Source organism: Monodelphis domestica, chromosome 3 (genome assembly GCF_027887165.1).
Source record: "Monodelphis domestica isolate mMonDom1 chromosome 3, mMonDom1.pri, whole genome shotgun sequence".
Classification (NCBI taxonomy): Eukaryota; Metazoa; Chordata; class Mammalia; order Didelphimorphia; family Didelphidae; genus Monodelphis; species Monodelphis domestica.
The window spans coordinates 235,451,766-235,469,701 of record NC_077229.1 but is presented as its reverse complement, the minus strand read 5'-3'; positions in this window follow the sequence as shown (position 1 = coordinate 235,469,701).

Below are 17,936 nucleotides of genomic sequence, written 5' to 3'. Positions count from 1 at the left end.
TCCGACCCTTCCATTCCAGTTCCAGTGAGGCATATTCAGTTTAACCCAGGGAAAGCTCATAGAAGGGACAATCGGCCCCGGACTAAAGCCTCTGATCATCAGACAGAGATAAGAAAAGCTAATCCTCCACATTCAGAGATGGCAGCAAACTCCACAGAAGCACAGAAGCCCCAAAATACCAAGAAAAATAAGAAGAAAGGGGCGACTTTGGACACATTCTATGGAGCCAAAATACAAAATACAGAGCAGATAGAAGAAGATATACAAGAAAATTCTCCAAAATCTTCCAAAGGAAATAGAAACTCTCCACAAACCCATGAAGAATTTGAATCAGAAAGGACCAAAAAGATGGAAGCCCTCTGGGAGGAAAAGTGGGAAATAATGCAAAAGAAATTCACGCATCTACAAAACCAGTTTGACTAAACTATAAAAGAAAACCAGGCTTTAAAGCAAGAACTAATAAAGCAAAGCCAAAACACCAAGAAATTAGAAGAGAACATAAAATATCTCACCGACAAGGTGATAGATCTGGAAAATAGAGGGAGAAGAGAAAATTTAAGAATAATTGGACTCCCAGAAAAGCCAGAAATAAACACCAAACTGGACATGGTGATACAAGATATAATCAAAGAAAATTGCCCAGAGATTCTAGAACAAGGGGGCAATACAGCCACTGACAGAGCTCACAGAACACCTTCTACACTAAACCCCCAAAAGACAACTCCCAGGAATGTAATTGCCAAATTCCAAAGCTATCAAACAAAAGAAAAAATCCTACAGGAAGCCAGAAAAAGACAATTTAGATATAAAGGAATGCCAATCAGGGTCACACAAGACCTTGCAAGTTCTACTCTGAATGATCGTAAGGCATGGAACATGATCTTCAGAAAGGCAAGAGAGCTGGGTCTCCAACCAAGAATCAGCTACCCAGCAAAACTGACTATATACTTCCAAGGGAAAGTATGGGCATTCAACAAAATAGAAGACTTCCAACTTTTTGCAAAGAAAAGACCAGAGGTCTGTGGAAAGTTTGATACCGAAAATCAAAGAGCAAGGAATACCTGAAAAGGTAAATATTAAGGAAAGGGGAAAAATGTTATCTTCTTCTTTTACTCAAACTCTCTTCTATAAGGACTACATTTATATCAATCTATGTATACTAATATGTGGGGAAAATGTAATGTATAAATAGGGGGTAAAGAAAGACCAAATAGAATAATTGTTCTCACACAAAGATTCACATGGGAAGGGGAGGGGAAGAAAACTCCTATAAGAAGGAGAGGAAGAGAGGGTTTTTTTTTTTTTTACTTAAACCTCAATCTCAGGGAAATCAACTCTGAGAGGGAAAAACATCCAGATCCATTGGGATCTTGAATTCTATCTTACCCAACAAGGGTAAGGAGAAGGGAAAACCGAGGGGGTGAGGGGGAGAGGGAGAACAAAAAGGGAGGGAAAGAGAAAGGGGAGGGGGAGAGGGAGAACAAAAAGGGAGGGAAAGAGAGGGGGGAGGGGGAGGGAAGAAAAAGGGAGGGACTAAAAAGGGAAACATCAAGGGAGGGGACTGATTCAAAGTAAATCACTGGACTAAAAGGTAGAGCCGAAGAAGAAAAGGTTAGAATTAGGGAAGGCAATCAAAATGCCAGGGAGTCCACAAATGACAATCATAACTTTGAACGTGAATGGGATGAACTCACCCATAAAACGTAGACGAATAGCAGAATGGATTAGAAGCCAAAACCCTACCATATGTTGTCTTCAAGAAACACACATGAGGCGGGTTGACACCCACAAGGTCAGAATTAAAGGATGGAGTAAGACCTTCTGGGCCTCAACTGATAGAAAGAAGGCAGGAGTGGTAATCATGATATCTGATAAAGCCAAAGCAAAAATAGACCTGATCAAAAGGGATAGGGAAGGTAATTATATTTTGTTAAAAGGGACTCTAGACAATGAGGAAATATCATTAATCAACATGTATGCACCAAATAATATAGCACCCAAATTTCTAATGGAGAAACTAGGAGAATTGAAGGAAGAAATAGACAATAAAACCATACTAGTGGGAGACTTAAACCAACCATTATCAAATTTAGATAAATCAAATCAAAAAATAAATAAGAAAGAGGTAAAGGAAGTGAATGAAATCTTAGAAAAATTAGAATTAATAGACATATGGAGAAAAATAAATAGGGATAAAAAGGAATACACCTTCTTCTCAGCACCACATGGCACATTCACAAAAATTGACCATACATTAGGTCACAGAAACATAGCACACAAATGCAAAAAAGCAGAAATAATGAATGCAGCCTTCTCAGATCACAAGGCAATAAAAATAATGATTAGTAATGGTACATGGAAAACCAAATCTAAAACCAATTGGAAATTAAACAATATGATACTCCAAAACCGTTTAGTTAAAGAAGAAATCATAGAAACAATTAATAATTTCATCAAGGAAAATGACAATGGCGAAACATCCTTTCAAACCTTTTGGGATCCAGCCAAAGCGGTAATCAGAGGCAAACTCATATCCCTGAAAGCTTATATTGACAAACAAGGGAGAGCAGAGATCAATCAATTGGAAATGCAATTGAAAAAACTCGAAAGCGATCAAATTAAAAACCCCCAGCAGAAAACCAAATTAGAAATCCTAAAAATTAAGGGAGAAATTAATAAAATCGAAAGTGATAGAACTATTGATTTAATAAATAAGACAAGAAGCTGGTACTTTGAAAAAACAAACAAATAGACAAAGTACTGGTCAATCTAATTAAAAAAAGGAAGGAAGAAAAGCAAATTCACAGCATTAAAGATGAAAAGGGGGACAGCACCTCCAATGAGGAGGAAATTAAGGCAATCATTAGAAATTACTTTGCCCAATTAGATGGCAATAAATACACCAATTTAGGAGAAATGGATGAATATATACAAAAATACAAACTGCCTAGACTAACAGAAGAGGAAATAGAATTCTTAAATAATCCCATATCAGAAATTGAAATCCATCAAGCCATCAAAGAACTTCCTAAGAAAAAATCCCCAGGGCCTGATGGATTCACCTGTGAATTCTATCAGACATTCAGAGAACAGTTAATCCCAATACTATACAAACTATTTGACATAATAAGAAAAGAGGGAGTTCTACCAAACTCCTTTTATGACACAAACATGGTACTGATTCCAAAACCAGGCAGGTCAAAAACAGAGAAAGAAAACTATAGGCCAATCTCCCTAATGAATATAGATGCAAAAATCTTAAATAGGATACTAGCAAAAAGACTCCAGCAAGTGATCAGAAGGATCATTCACCATGATCAAGTAGGATTTATACCAGGGATGCAGGGCTGGTTCAACATTAGGAAAACCATCCACATAATTGACCACATCAACAAGCAAACTAGCAAGAACCACATGATTCTCTCAATAGATGCAGAAAAAGCCTTTGATAAAATACAACACCCATTCCTATTAAAAACACTAGAAAGCATAGGAATAGAAGGGTCATTCCTAAAAATAATAAACAGTATATATCTAAAACCAACAGCTAATATCATCTGCAATGGGGATAAACTAGATGCATTCCCAATAAGATCAGGAGTGAAACAAGGATGCCCATTATCACCTCTACTATTTGACATTGTACTAGAAACACTAGCAGTAGCAATTAGAGAATATAAAGGAATTGAAGGCATCAAAATAGGCAAGGAGGAGACCAAGTTATCACTCTTTGCAGATGACATGATGGTCTACTTAAAGAATCCTAGAGATTCAACCAAAAAGCTAATTGAAATAATCAACAACTTTAGCAAAGTTGCAGGATACAAAATAAACCCACATAAATCATCAGCTTTTCTATATATCTCCAACACAGCTCAGCAGCAAGAACTAGAAAGAGAAATCCCATTCAAAATCACCTTAGACAAAATAAAATACCTAGGAATCTATCTCCCAAGACAAACACAGGAACTATATGAACACAACTACAAAACACTCGCCACACAACTAAAACTAGACCTGAACAAATGGAAAAACATTAACTGCTCATGGATAGGACGAGCCAATATAATAAAAATGACCATCCTACCCAAACTTATTTATCTATTTAGTGCCATACCCATTGAACTACCAAAATACTTCTTCACTGATTTAGAAAAAACCATAACAAAGTTCATTTGGAAGAACAAAAGATCAAGGATATCCAGGGAAATAATGAAAAAAAACACATATGATGGGGGCCTTGCAGTCCCTGACCTTAAACTATATTACAAAGCAGCAGTCATCAAAACAATTTGGTACTGGCTAAGAAACAGAAAGGAAGATCAGTGGAATAGACTGGGGGAAAGTAACCTCAGCAAGACAGTATACGATAAACCCAAAGATCCCAGCTTTTGGGACAAAAATCCACTATTCGATAAAAACTGCTGGGAAAATTCGAAGACAGTGTGGGAGAGACTAGGAATAGATCAACACCTCACACCCTACACCAAGATAAATTCAAAATGGGTGAGTGACTTAAACATAAAGAAGGAAACCATAAGTAAATTGGGTAAACACAGAATAGTATACATGTCAGACCTTTGGGAGGGGAAAGGCTTTAAAACCAAGCAAGATATAGAAAGAATCACAAAATGTAAAATAAATAATTTTGACTACATCAAACTAAAAAGCTTTTGTACAAACAAAACCAATATAACTAAAATCAGAAGGGAAACAACAAATTGGGAAAAAATCTTCATGGAAACCTCTGACAAAGGTTTAATTACTCATATTTATAATGAGCTAAATCAATTGTACAAAAAATCAAGCCATTCTCCAATTGATAAATGGGCAAGGGAAATGGATAGGCAGTTATCAGATAAAGAAATCAAAACTATCAACAAGCACATGAAGAAGTGTTCTACATCTCTTATAATCAGAGAGATGCAAATCAAAACAACTCTGAGGTATCACCTCACACCTAGCAGATTGGCTAACATAACAGCAAAGGAAAGTAATGAATGCTGGAGGGGATGTGGCAATGTAGGGACATTAATTCATTGCTGGTGGAGTTGTGAATTGATCCAACCATTCTGGAGGGCAATTTGGAACTATGCCCAAGGGCGACAAAAGAATATCTACTCTTTGACCCAGCCATAGCACTGCTGGGTCTGTACCCCAAAGAGATAATGGACACAAAGACTTGTACAAAAATATTCATTGCTGCGCTCCCTGTGGTGGCCCAAAACTGGAAAACGAGGGGATGCCCATCAATTGGGGAATGGCTGAACAAACTGTGGTATATGTTGGTGATGGAATACTATTGTGCTCAAAGGAATAATAAAGTGGAGAAGTTCCATGGAGACTGGAACAACCTCCAGGAAGTGATGCAGAGCGAGAGGAGCAGAACCAGGAGAACATTGTACACAGAGACTAATACACTGTGGTATAATAGAACGTAATGGACTTCTCCATTAGTGGCGGTGTAATGTCCCTGAACAACTTGCAGGGATCCAGGAGAAAAAAACACCATTCATAAGCAAAGGATAAACTATGGGAGTGGAAACACCGAGAAAAAGCAACTGCCTGAATACAGAGGTTGAGGGGACATGACAGAGGATAGACTCTAAATGAACACTCTAATGCAAATACTATCAACAAAGCAATGGGTTTAAATCAAGAAAACATCTAATGCCCAGTGGACTTATGTGTCGGCTATGGGGGGTGGGGGGGAGGAAAAGACAATGATCTATGTCTTTAACGAATAATGCTTGGAAATGATCAAATAAAATATATTAAAAAAAAAACAGTGTATTAGTGTCACAATTTTTCCACCCCTTCTCCAATATTTAACATTTTCCTTTTTTTTGTGATGTTGACCAGTTTGATTGGAATGAGATGATTTAATTTGCATTTCTCTGATTAATATTTATTTGGAGTACTTTTTCATATGACTAAAGATAGTTTTTATTTCCTCACCTGAGAATTGCTTGTAAATCTTATAACCACTTGTCAATTGGGGAGTGCTTTGCATTCTTATAAATTTAACTCTGTTCTCTATATATTTTAGAAATCATGCCTTTGTCAGAAACACCTGTTATAAAGACTTTCTTTCGAGTTTGTTGTTTGTCTTTTAATTTTGGTTATATTAGTTTCATTTGTGCAAAAACCTTTTTAATTTTTTTAGGTAAGTTTCTACTTTACCTCTTGGAATGTTCTTTATCTTTTATTTCAAGGTTATCATTTTTAATGAAGAATCTTTTAATAATATGATCTACCAATTGCTTCTGTGTATCTCTGTTTAGTATAAGTGGAAATACCACTATTTCAAAATCAGTTTTATCAAGTTCTCTTTGAATTTATAATTCCCAGTAATATTTATGAAGGCTTTTATGGTCTTCTTACCATTTCCTATAATACAGAAGAATTTTAGATAGTTTTGGAATATTTGTGCTTTAAGGGGACCTCGGGAGTTTCCTGCCTGATTCACTGAGTGGTAGATTATCAATAGATAAAATCCCCTATTATTAAGCCCCTATTATGTACTAGGCACTGTGCTAAGTGTTGGGGGTACATAAAGAGGGAAAAGTTATTTCCTGTCCTTCAGGACCTTATTGTCTAATGAAGGACATAACAAATATATTCAAAGAACGTCATATACAAAAGAAATCTGAAATAATTATGAGAGGTGATATAGCTCCCAAGTTTCATAAGATTTTGGATCAAGTTCCCTTCTTTTAAAATGATTCTATTGGCAGTTGATTTTATCCCTGAATAGAGAGTTGGTTATTTAGCATCCTACCTTGTTTCTCTACCCAATGCAATTCAGCTTCAATGATAGCTACAACATCCCTGACCATATAAAGAAAGGGTAAGTCAAACCTCAAAATATCTCTACAATTCTCCAAAATACTTTTTGATTTTCTCTCACATGAGCACTCCTTACAAGTTTAGCAGTTGAGAAACCGCATATAGGTTCAAGAGGATAGGCCTGGATCGCTTGAGCCCTAAATAGATCAAATCAATACTAGTGTTTTCAGTTCTGGATAACACTATTTAGGAAAAATATTGAGAAGGGGGAGATTATAGAGGAGCAAAAAGGATGATGAAAGTTCTAGTGTTCATTATGTATGAGTCTGTAATGGAACTTTGTATAGTTAGCATGAAGAGGAGAGGGCATAAAGGACTGTGGTGTTTGATGAATATGAATATGAAGATGAATAAATTTGTTCTTTACCCCAGAAGATAGAATTGAAGCAATTAATGTAAGTAATAAAGGATTAAATTCAAACTTTATGCAAGAAAAACTTTCTGAAAACTAATCCAAAACAGGGGGTTCCTTGTCACTGTTAAGTGTCCACACAAAGCACTTCTCAGGAATATTGTTGAGAATTTTTTTTCAGGAGTGAATTGGACTAAATGGCCTTGAGTTCCTTTTCAACTCTTGAATTTCTATGATTCACATGAGGTACTAAATCTACATGAGTAAAATCCTAGGATTCATTCAAAAGCAATGCTCCTTAATCTCCAGTCCAGATAAAGCTGTATTCTAAGCAGCTCTATAAATATACCTAAATGCATTACTGATCTGCTTGCAATTCTCTTAAGTATTAGCAATGGAAGAAAGAGAAAGTGAGTGATCCCTTCCATTTATCTGGGGTTATATAAGTATAGGGAAAGAACTGTATTTGAAATGAGAAATCTCTCTATGGAAAGAGACCAAAAAGGGAAATGGAATATCCAGTACAGAGAACAGAAACAGTATAATATTTGGTTGCAACATAGACTGTGTGAAGGTTAATATTAAATGAGTTTGAAAGGTCAGCAGAGTTCAGTAAGAACATGAAATTGACCATTCACCTTTTTTTTTCCACAAGTACCTCTTAAAACTCTTTTCTCCAGGATACATATTCTTCTCCTTCTCTCTAAATGAAAGATAACACCTTGTTTGTTAACTGGAAACCCCAGGGAGAAAAGCTTTTTTCTAGTTCTCTTTCACCAAATGATGTGTACCATGAATTTATTCATAGGCATGAACATTCACTATTCCCCAGGAACTCTGAAAATGCTATTACAAATGCATCAAATAAATTTTTACCACTAATATCATATGGACAAATATAAATGTTCTTTTCTTAATAGTTATATTGTATTTGGGTTTCAATCATAGCTTCCAAATCCAAGCCATTCAATCCTCCTAAAACATCTTTTCCATTCAGATGTAAAATCTTTGAGTGTATCAAAGTTTTGAACATTTGAAGTATATACCCACTAAGAGTCAAATTCATAATCTGCTGAGAACTATTCAATTGCCTCTCTCATTGAGGCAAGAGCAAAGGACTTTACTCTTCTGTCAGTAATAGTAAAGCAACCATGACCATCATAAAAATTTCCCCTCTTCTAGTAGATCATTGGATCAAATGAAGCCAATGTAGCACTTTGAAAACCTTAAAGAGTTATAGAAATCCTAGCTCTGATGATGATGTTTATGAATGTGCTCTATCATTACTTATGCATAAGAAAAGTACAAAGCAAAATGCAATGTGAGCTTCTTCGCCCGTCTAGAGTGGATTTGCATGTTAAAGGAAAAGACATATCCCTCTCGCCCATATAGAAGTAGTAGTATAGTTTAATGGAGTAAGTAGAGAACTTGGATCTTGGAGAAGTGAGGTAACATCCCTCCTCTGACCTTCATTAATTGTATGACCTTAGGCAGGTCAATTACCTTCTCTGAACATCAGTTCTACCTATCAAATGAGAATAATAACTGCTATACCTTTTCTATCTTATTGTAAGGATCAAAAGAGGTAATGTATATTGTGACTTGCAAAAGATTAAAGAGCAAGTTAGATGTCATCTAATTGTATCTAAATGTTGCACATTCTTCTAGCATCAAAGGCTACCCAGAATACAGCAGAACTATATTTAGTGCTTGCAGAATTGAATTCAATTTCCTGGTTACATCTTGATAGAGCCAGGAGCTAAACAAAGTCAATCAATCAATCAACGAGTGTTTATTTTATTTGTTATATAAAACAAGACTATATTAGTAGGATATCTCAGCTTTACCCTTTTAGAACTAGATAAATCAAAAGAAAAAATAAATAAGAAATAAATAAGGGAAATCAATTAACTGCTAGAAACATTAAAGTTAATAGATATCTGGAGAAAAATGAACAGAGATAAAAAGGAATATACCTTCTTCTCTGCAGCACATTGTACATATACAAAGATTGACTATATACTAAGACATAGAAATATTTCAAACAAATGCAAAAAAGCAGAAGTAATACAACTTTTACAGATCATAATGTAATAAAAGTTATAATTAACAAGGGTTCATAGAAAGGCAAATTTATAATTAATTGGAAACTAAACAATATAATTCTTTAAAACTGGTGGGTCAAAGAAGAAATCATAGAAACAATTACATATTTCATTAAAGAGAATGAAAATGAAGAGATGACATATCAAAACCTATGGGATATAGCCAAAGAGGTGCTCAGGAGAAAATTTATATCTTTGAGTGTCTATAGCAACAAAATAGATAGGGAAGAGATCAATGAATTGGGCATCTAATGTAAAAAATAGAAAAAATTACAATTAAAAATCTTCAGATAAAAATGAAATTGGATAGGTAGTACTTTAAAAAAAACAAAATAGATTTTAAAAGAAAGGAGAGAATCAAATTAACAGTATCAAAGATGAAAAGGGTGAACTCACTGCTAATGAAGAGCAAATAAAAGTAATTATTAAGAATTATTTTACCCAATTATATGGCAAAAAATCTGACAAGCTAGGTGAAATGGGTGAATATTTACAAAATATAAATTGCCAAGATTAACAAAAAAGGAATGAGAATACTTATATAATCCCATCTCAGAAAAAGAAATTGAACAAGGTATCAAAGAACTTCTTAAGAAAAAAATCCTCAGGGCCAGATGGATTCACAAGTGAATTCTATGAAGCATTTAAAGAACAACTCATCTCAATACTATACAAAATATTTCACAAAGTAAGCAAAGAAGGTGGTTTGCCAAATTCTTTTTATGACACAAATATGATATTGATTCCAAAGCCAGGAAGACCAAAAATAGAGAAAAATGTACAAATCAGTCTCTTTAATGAACACACATACAAAAATCTTAAGTAGAATTCCAGCAAAAAGATTACAGCAAATTATGACAAGGAGTATTCATTATTACCATATGGGATTAATATAAAAAATGTAAGAATGGTTTAATATTAGGAAATCCATCCACAGAATTGACTATATAAATAATCAAACCAACAGAAATCATATGATTACCTTAATAGATGCAGAAAAAGTGTTTGACAAAATGCTACACCCATTCTTATAGAAAACACTAGAAAGTAGAGGAATAGAAGGGCCATTTCTCAACATAATAAATAGAATATATTTAATACTATCAAGTATCATCTGCCACGGGAACAAGTTAGAAGTCTTCCCAATAAGATTAGGAGTGAAGCAAGGATGCCCAACATCACCTCTATTATTTAATATTGTACTAGAAACACTAGCAATAGCAAATAGAGAAGAAAAAGAAATTGAAGGGATTAAAGTAGGCAGTAAGGAAACTAAACTATCGTTCTTTGCAGATGATATGATGGTATACTTAAAGAATCCAAGAAAGTCAACTAAATGGCTAGTGGAAATAATTGATAACTTTAGCAAAGTTTTAGGGTACAGCATAAACACACAAATAATCAGCATTTCTATATATTTCCAACAAAATTCAGGAGCAGGAGTTAGAAAGAGAAACTCCATTTAAAATGACTCTTGACAATATAAAAATATTTATGAATCAATCTGCCAAGACAAACATGGGAATTATATTAACACAACTACAAAACACTTTTCGCACAATTAAAACCAGATCTAAATAATTGGGAAAACATTAATTGCTCATGGGTAGGATGAGCTAATATAATAAAAATGACAATCCTACCCAAATTAATTTACTTATTCAGTGTCATACCTATCAGACTTCTAAATTTTTTTTCTAGAATTAGAAAAATATTATAACAAAGTTCAAGAATATCAAGGGAAATAATGAAAAAAATATGAATGATGGGGGCCTAATAGTACCAGATCTTAAACTGCACTATAAAGCCATGGACATCAAAACAATATGGTGTGGCTAATAGACAGAAGGGTGGATCAATGGAATAAACTAGGGATGAATGACCTCACCAAGCTAGTGTTTGATAAAACCCAAAGATTCCAGCTTTTGGGACAAGAACTCACTATCTGACAAAAACTGCTGGGAAAATTGGAAAACAGTATGAGAAAAAATTCATTTTAGATCAATATCTTACACCTTCTGCCAAGATGATTTCAAAATGGGTAACTGACTTAAATATAAAGAGTGAAATGATAAATAAATTAGGTGAACATATTATAGTATAGCTGTCATATCTGTGGGAAAGGAAATAATTTAAAATCAAGCAAGAATTAGAGAACATTACATAATATAAAATGAATGACTTTGATTATATCAAATTAAAAATTTTTTATACAAACAAAATGAATGCAACCAAAATTAGAAGGAAAACAACAAACTGGGAAAACATTTTATTATTAAACTCTGTCAAAGGTTTAATTTCCAAAATATATTAGGACCTAAGTCAAATTTACAAAAAATCAAGCCATTCACCAATCAACAAATGGTCAAGGTACATGATGAATAGGCAGTTTTCACATGATGAAATCAAAATTATCAATAAGCACATGAAAGATTATTCTAAATCCCTTCTGATTAGAGAAATGCAAATTAAAACAACTCTGAGATACCACTTCACACCTAGAAGACTGGCCAATTTGGCAGCAAAAGAAAGTGATGAATATTGGAGGGGATGTGGCAAAATTGAGACACTAATACACTAATACACTGCTGGTTGAGTGGTGAATTGGTCCAATCATTTTGGAGGACAATTTGGAATAATAAGCAAATATATTAAATGTATAACTATGTATAACTATGTATATATTTATAAAAATATATAAATTTATATAAATATAAAATATATAAAAATAATAAGCAAAAATTAAAAGAATACTTGCCCTTTAATCCAACCATACCACTGCTTGCTTTGTACCCCAAGAATTAATAAGGAAAAATTTTTGTCCAAAAGTATTTATAGCCATGCTCTTTGTGATGGCAAATAATTGGAAAATGAGGGGGTTTCCATTGATTGGGGAATGGTTGAACAAATTGTAGAATCTGCTGATGATCCAATACTATTTTGTTGAAATGAATGATGACCTGGAGGAATTTCATGTAACTTGAAAAGACCCCCAGGAATTGATGTAGAGTGAAAGGAGAAGAACCAGGAGAACATTGTACACAGAAACTGATACATCATGGCATAATCAGTTACAATAGATTTCTCTATTAGTAGAAATGCAATGGTCCAGGACAATCCAGAGGAACTTATGAGAAAGAATGCTATCCATATTCAGAGAAAGAACTACTGAAATAGAAACACAGAAGAAAAATATAAGATCGATCAGGTGGTTTGGTGGGGATATGATTAGGTTTTGATTTTAAAAGAATACTTTATTACAAATATGAATAACATGGAAATAGATTTTGAACAATTATACATGTATAACCCAGTGGAATTTCTTGTCAGCTTCAGGAAGGGGGAGGGAAGAGAGATGGGAAAAAGAATAAATCATGTAACTATGGGAAAATATTGTAAATAAAAATTTTAAAAATAATTATATTTTAAAATTATTTTCCTGCTACAGTACATAATGTGTAAAGTGACAGACACTACAGAAAGTTTATAACATTAAATGTTTTGTAGTTATAATGGAATTTATATCATCTTCGCTAAAAGTAATAAATAATGACACTTCTATAGCATCAAATTTGACAAAGGGATTTCCCTGCAATATGACTTTGAATTATGGTATGAATACTATTATCCCCAATTTAATAAATGAAGTAACTTAAAACTGAGAATGTTGAATGACTTTTCAAAAGTCACACTGTAAGTGACAATGTTAGGGTTTAAACCCTAGTTTCTAATTCTGTCTATTCATTTTTCTCATTGTATCATGCAGCTCATAAATGTTACCATCCAGAACACTCAAATTTGAGCTTAGTTCAAATTGGGTTGGTAAAAAAGAATGCATTATTGAGAAGCTGATTGCTTAAGTAGCTTAGATATGCTAGGCAGCTTATCATTAAAGACTTGATTATGATCTGCAGAATGTAATGAAGACAAATCCCTGAATCAAGACAAATAATGGCTGCTTAGTTGAAGATGTCGAACAGGAAAATAAGCACCCAGACTTAAAAAAATAGAAAGAGATATCCTTCTCTTTGTCTCAGAATAACACCATGCTAATGATAATTTGGAACTTAGGGCTTCTTTTTTGTTTGATGACCAATAGAGAAAGAGTATTATGTGCCTTAAATTTTTTTTTAAATATATTTTATTTGATCATTTCCAAGCATTATTCGTTAAAGACATAGATCATTTTCTTTTCCTCCCCCCCACCCCCCATAGCCGACGCGTAAGTCCACTGGGCATTAGATGTTTTCTTGATTTGAACCCATTGCTTTGTTGATAGTATTTGCATTAGAGTGTTCATTTAAAGTCTATCCTCTGTCATGTCCCCTCAACCTCTGTATTCAGGCAGTTGCTTTTTCTCGGTGTTTCCACTCCCATAGTTTATCCTTTGCTTATGGATGGTGTTTTTTTTCTCCTGGATCCCTGAAAGTTGTTCAGGGACATTACACCGCCCCTAATGGAGAAGTCCATTACGTTCGATTATACCACAGTGTATTAGTCTCTGTGTACAATGTTCTCCTGGTTCTGCTCCTCTCGCTCTGCATCACTTCCTGGAGGTTGTTCCAGTCTCCATGGAACTTCTCCACTTTATTATTCCTTTGAGCACAATAGTATTCCATCACCAACATATACCACAGTTTGTTCAGCCATTCCCCAATTGATGGGCATCCCCTCGTTTTCCAGTTTTGGGCCACCACAAAGAGGGCAGCTATGAATATTTTTGTACAAGTCTTTGTGTCCATTATCTCTTTGGGGTACAGACCCAGCAGTGCTATGGCTGGGTCAAAGGGTAGATATTCTTTTGTCGCCCTTTGGGCATAGTTCCAAATTGCCCTCCAAAATGGTTGGATCAGTTCACAACTCCACCAGCAATGAATTAATGTCCCTACTTTGCCACATCCCCTCCAGCATTCATTACTTTCCTTTGCTGTTATGTTAGCTAATCTGCTAGGTGTGAGGTGATAACTCAGAGTTGTTTTGATTTGCATCTCTCTGATTATAAGAGATGTAGAACACTTCTTCATGTGCTTGTTAATAGTTTTGATTTCTTTATCTGAGAACTGCCTATCCATTTCCCTTGCCCATTTATCAATTGGAGAATGGCTTGATTTTTTGTACAATTGATTTAGCTCATTATAAATATGAGTAATTAAACCTTTGTCAGAGGTTTCTATGAAGATTTTTTCCCAATTTGTTGTTTCCCTTCTGATTTTAGTTATATTGGTTTTGTTTGTACAAAAGCTTTTTAGTTTGATGTAGTCAAAATTATTTATTTTACATTTTGTGATTCTTTCTATATCTTGCTTGGTTTTAAAGCCTTTCCCCTCCCAAAGGTCTGACATGTATACTATTCTGTGTTTACCCAATTTACTTATGGTTTCCTTCTTTATGTTTAAGTCACTCACCCATTTTGAATTTATCTTGGTGTAGGGTGTGAGGTGTTGATCTATTCCTAGTCTCTCCCACACTGTCTTCCAATTTTCCCAGCAGTTTTTATCGAATAGTGGATTTTTGTCCCAAAAGCTGGGATCTTTGGGTTTATCGTATACTGTCTTGCTGAGGTCGTTTTCCCCCAGTCTATTCCACTGATCTTCCTTTCTGTTTCTTAGCCAGTACCAAATTGTTTTGATGACTGCTGCTTTGTAATATAGTTTGAGGTCTGGGACTGCAAGGCCCCCATCATATGTGTTTTTTTTCATTATTTCCCTGGATATCCTTGATCTTTTGTTCTTCCAAATGAACTTTGTTATGGTTTTTTCTAAATCAGTGAAGAAGTATTTTGGTAGTTCAATGGGTATGGCACTAAATAGATAAATAAGTTTGGGTAGGATGGTCATTTTTATTATATTGGCTCGTCCTATCCATGAGCAGTTAATGTTTTTCCAATTGTTCAAGTCTAGTTTTAGTTGTGTGGCGAGTGTTTTGTAGTTGTGTTCATATAGTTCCTGTGTTTGTCTTGGGAGATAGATTCCTAGGTATTTTATTTTGTCTAAGGTGATTTTGAATGGGATTTCTCTTTCTAGTTCTTGCTGCTGAGCTGTGTTGGAGATATATAGAAAAGCTGATGATTTATGTGGGTTTATTTTGTATCCTGCAACTTTGCTAAAGTTGTTGATTATTTCAATTAGCTTTTTGATTGAATCTCTAGGATTCTTTAAGTAGACCATCATGTCATCCGCAAAGAGTGATAACTTGGTCTCCTCCTTGCCTATTCTGATACCTTCAATTTCTTTATCTTCTCTAATTGCTACTGCTAGTGTTTCTAGTACAATGTCAAATAGTAGAGGTGATAATGGGCATCCTTGTTTCACTCCTGATCTTATTGGGAATGCATCTAGTTTATCCCCATTGCAGATGATATTAGCTGTTGGTTTTAGATATATACTGTTTATTATTTTTAGGAATGACCCTTCTATTCCTATGCTTTCTAGTGTTTTTAATAGGAATGGGTGTTGTATTTTATCAAAGGCTTTTTCTGCATCTATTGAGAGAATCATGTGGTTCTTGCTAGTTTGCTTGTTGATGTGGTCAATTATGTGGATGGTTTTCCTAATGTTGAACCAGCCCTGCATCCCTGGTATGAATCCTACTTGATCATGGTGAATGATCCTTCTGATCACTTGCTGGAGTCTTTTTGCTAGTATCCTATTTAAAATTTTTGCATCTATATTCATTAGGGAGATTGGTCTATAGTTTTCTTTCTCTGTTTTTGACCTGCCTGGTTTTGGAATCAGTACCATGTTTGTGTCGTAAAAGGAGTTTGGTAGAACTCCCTCTTTGCTTATTATGTCAAATAGTTTGTATAGTATTGGGGTTAACTGTTCTCTGAATGTTTGATAGAATTCACAGGTGAATCCATCAGGCCCTGGGGATTTTTTCTTAGGAAGTTCTTTGATGGCTTGATGGATTTCAATTTCTGATATGGGATTATTTAAGAATTCTATTTCCTCTTCTGTTAGTCTAGGCAGTTTGTATTTTTGTATATATTCATCCATTTCTCCTAAATTGGTGTATTTATTGCCATCTAATTGGGCAAAGTAATTTCTAATGATTGCCTTAATTTCCTCCTCATTGGAGGTGCTGTCTCCCTTTTCATCTTTAATGCTGTGAATTTGCTTTTCTTCCTTCCTTTTTTTAATTAGATTGACCAGTACTTTGTCTATTTTGTTTGTTTTTTCAAAGTACCAGCTTCTTGTCTTATTTATTAAATCAATAGTTCTATCACTTTCGATTTTATTAATTTCTCCCTTAATTTTTAGGATTTCTAATTTGGTTTTCTGCTGGGGGTTTTTAATTTGATCGCTTTCGAGTTTTTTCAATTGCATTTCCAATTGATTGATCTCTGCTCTCCCTTGTTTGTTAATATGAGCTTTCAGGGATATGAATTTGCCTCTGATTACCGCTTTGGCTGCATCCCAAAAGGTTTGAAAGGATGTTTCGCCATTGTCACTTTCCTTGATGAAATTATTAATTGTTTCTATGATTTCTTCTTTAGCTAAACGGTTTTGGAGTATCATATTGTTTAATTTCCAATTGGTTTTAGATTTGGTTTTCCATGTACCATTACTAATCATTATTTTTATTGCCTTGTGATCTGAGAAGGCTGCATTCATTATTTCTGCTTTTTTGCATTTGTGTGCTATGTTTCTGTGACCTAATGTATGGTCAATTTTTGTGAATGTGCCATGTGGTGCTGAGAAGAAGGTGTATTCCTTTTTATCCCTATTTATTTTTCTCCATATGTCTATTAATTCTAATTTTTCTAAGATTTCATTCACTTCTTTTACCTCTTTCTTATTTATTTTTTGATTTGATTTATCTAAATTTGATAATGGTTGGTTTAAGTCTCCCACTAGTATGGTTTTATTGTCTATTTCTTCCTTCAATTCTCCTAGTTTCTCCATTAGAAATTTGGGTGCTATATTATTTGGTGCATACATGTTGATTAATGATATTTCCTCATTGTCTAGAGTCCCTTTTAACAAAATATAATTACCTTCCCTATCCCTTTTGATCAGGTCTATTTTTGCATTGGCTTTATCAGATATCATGATTACCACTCCTGCCTTCTTTCTATCAGTTGAGGCCCAGAAGGTCTTACTCCATCCTTTAATTCTGACCTTGTGGGTGTCAACCCGCCTCATGTGTGTTTCTTGAAGACAACATATGGTAGGGTTTTGGCTTCTAATCCATTCTGCTATTCGTCTACGTTTTATGGGTGAGTTCATCCCATTCACGTTCAAAGTTATGATTGTCATTTGTGGACTCCCTGGCATTTTGATTGCTTTCCCTAATTCTAACCTTTTCTTCTTCGGCTCTACCTTTTAGTCCAGTGATTTACTTTGAATCAGTCCCCCTTGTCCCCTCCCTTGATGTTTCCCTTTTTAGTCCCTCCCTTTTTCTTCCCTCCCCCTCCCCCCTCTCTTTCCCTTCCTTTTTGTTCTCCCTCTCCCCCTCCCCCCCTTGGTTTTCCCTTCTCCTTACCCTTGTTGGGTAAGATAGAATTCAAGATCCCAATGGATCTGGATGTTTTTCCCTCTCAGAGTTGATTTCCCTGAGATTGAGGTTTAAGTAAACCCCCCCCCCTCTCTTCCTCTCCTTCTTATAGGAGTTTTCTTCCCCTCCCCTTC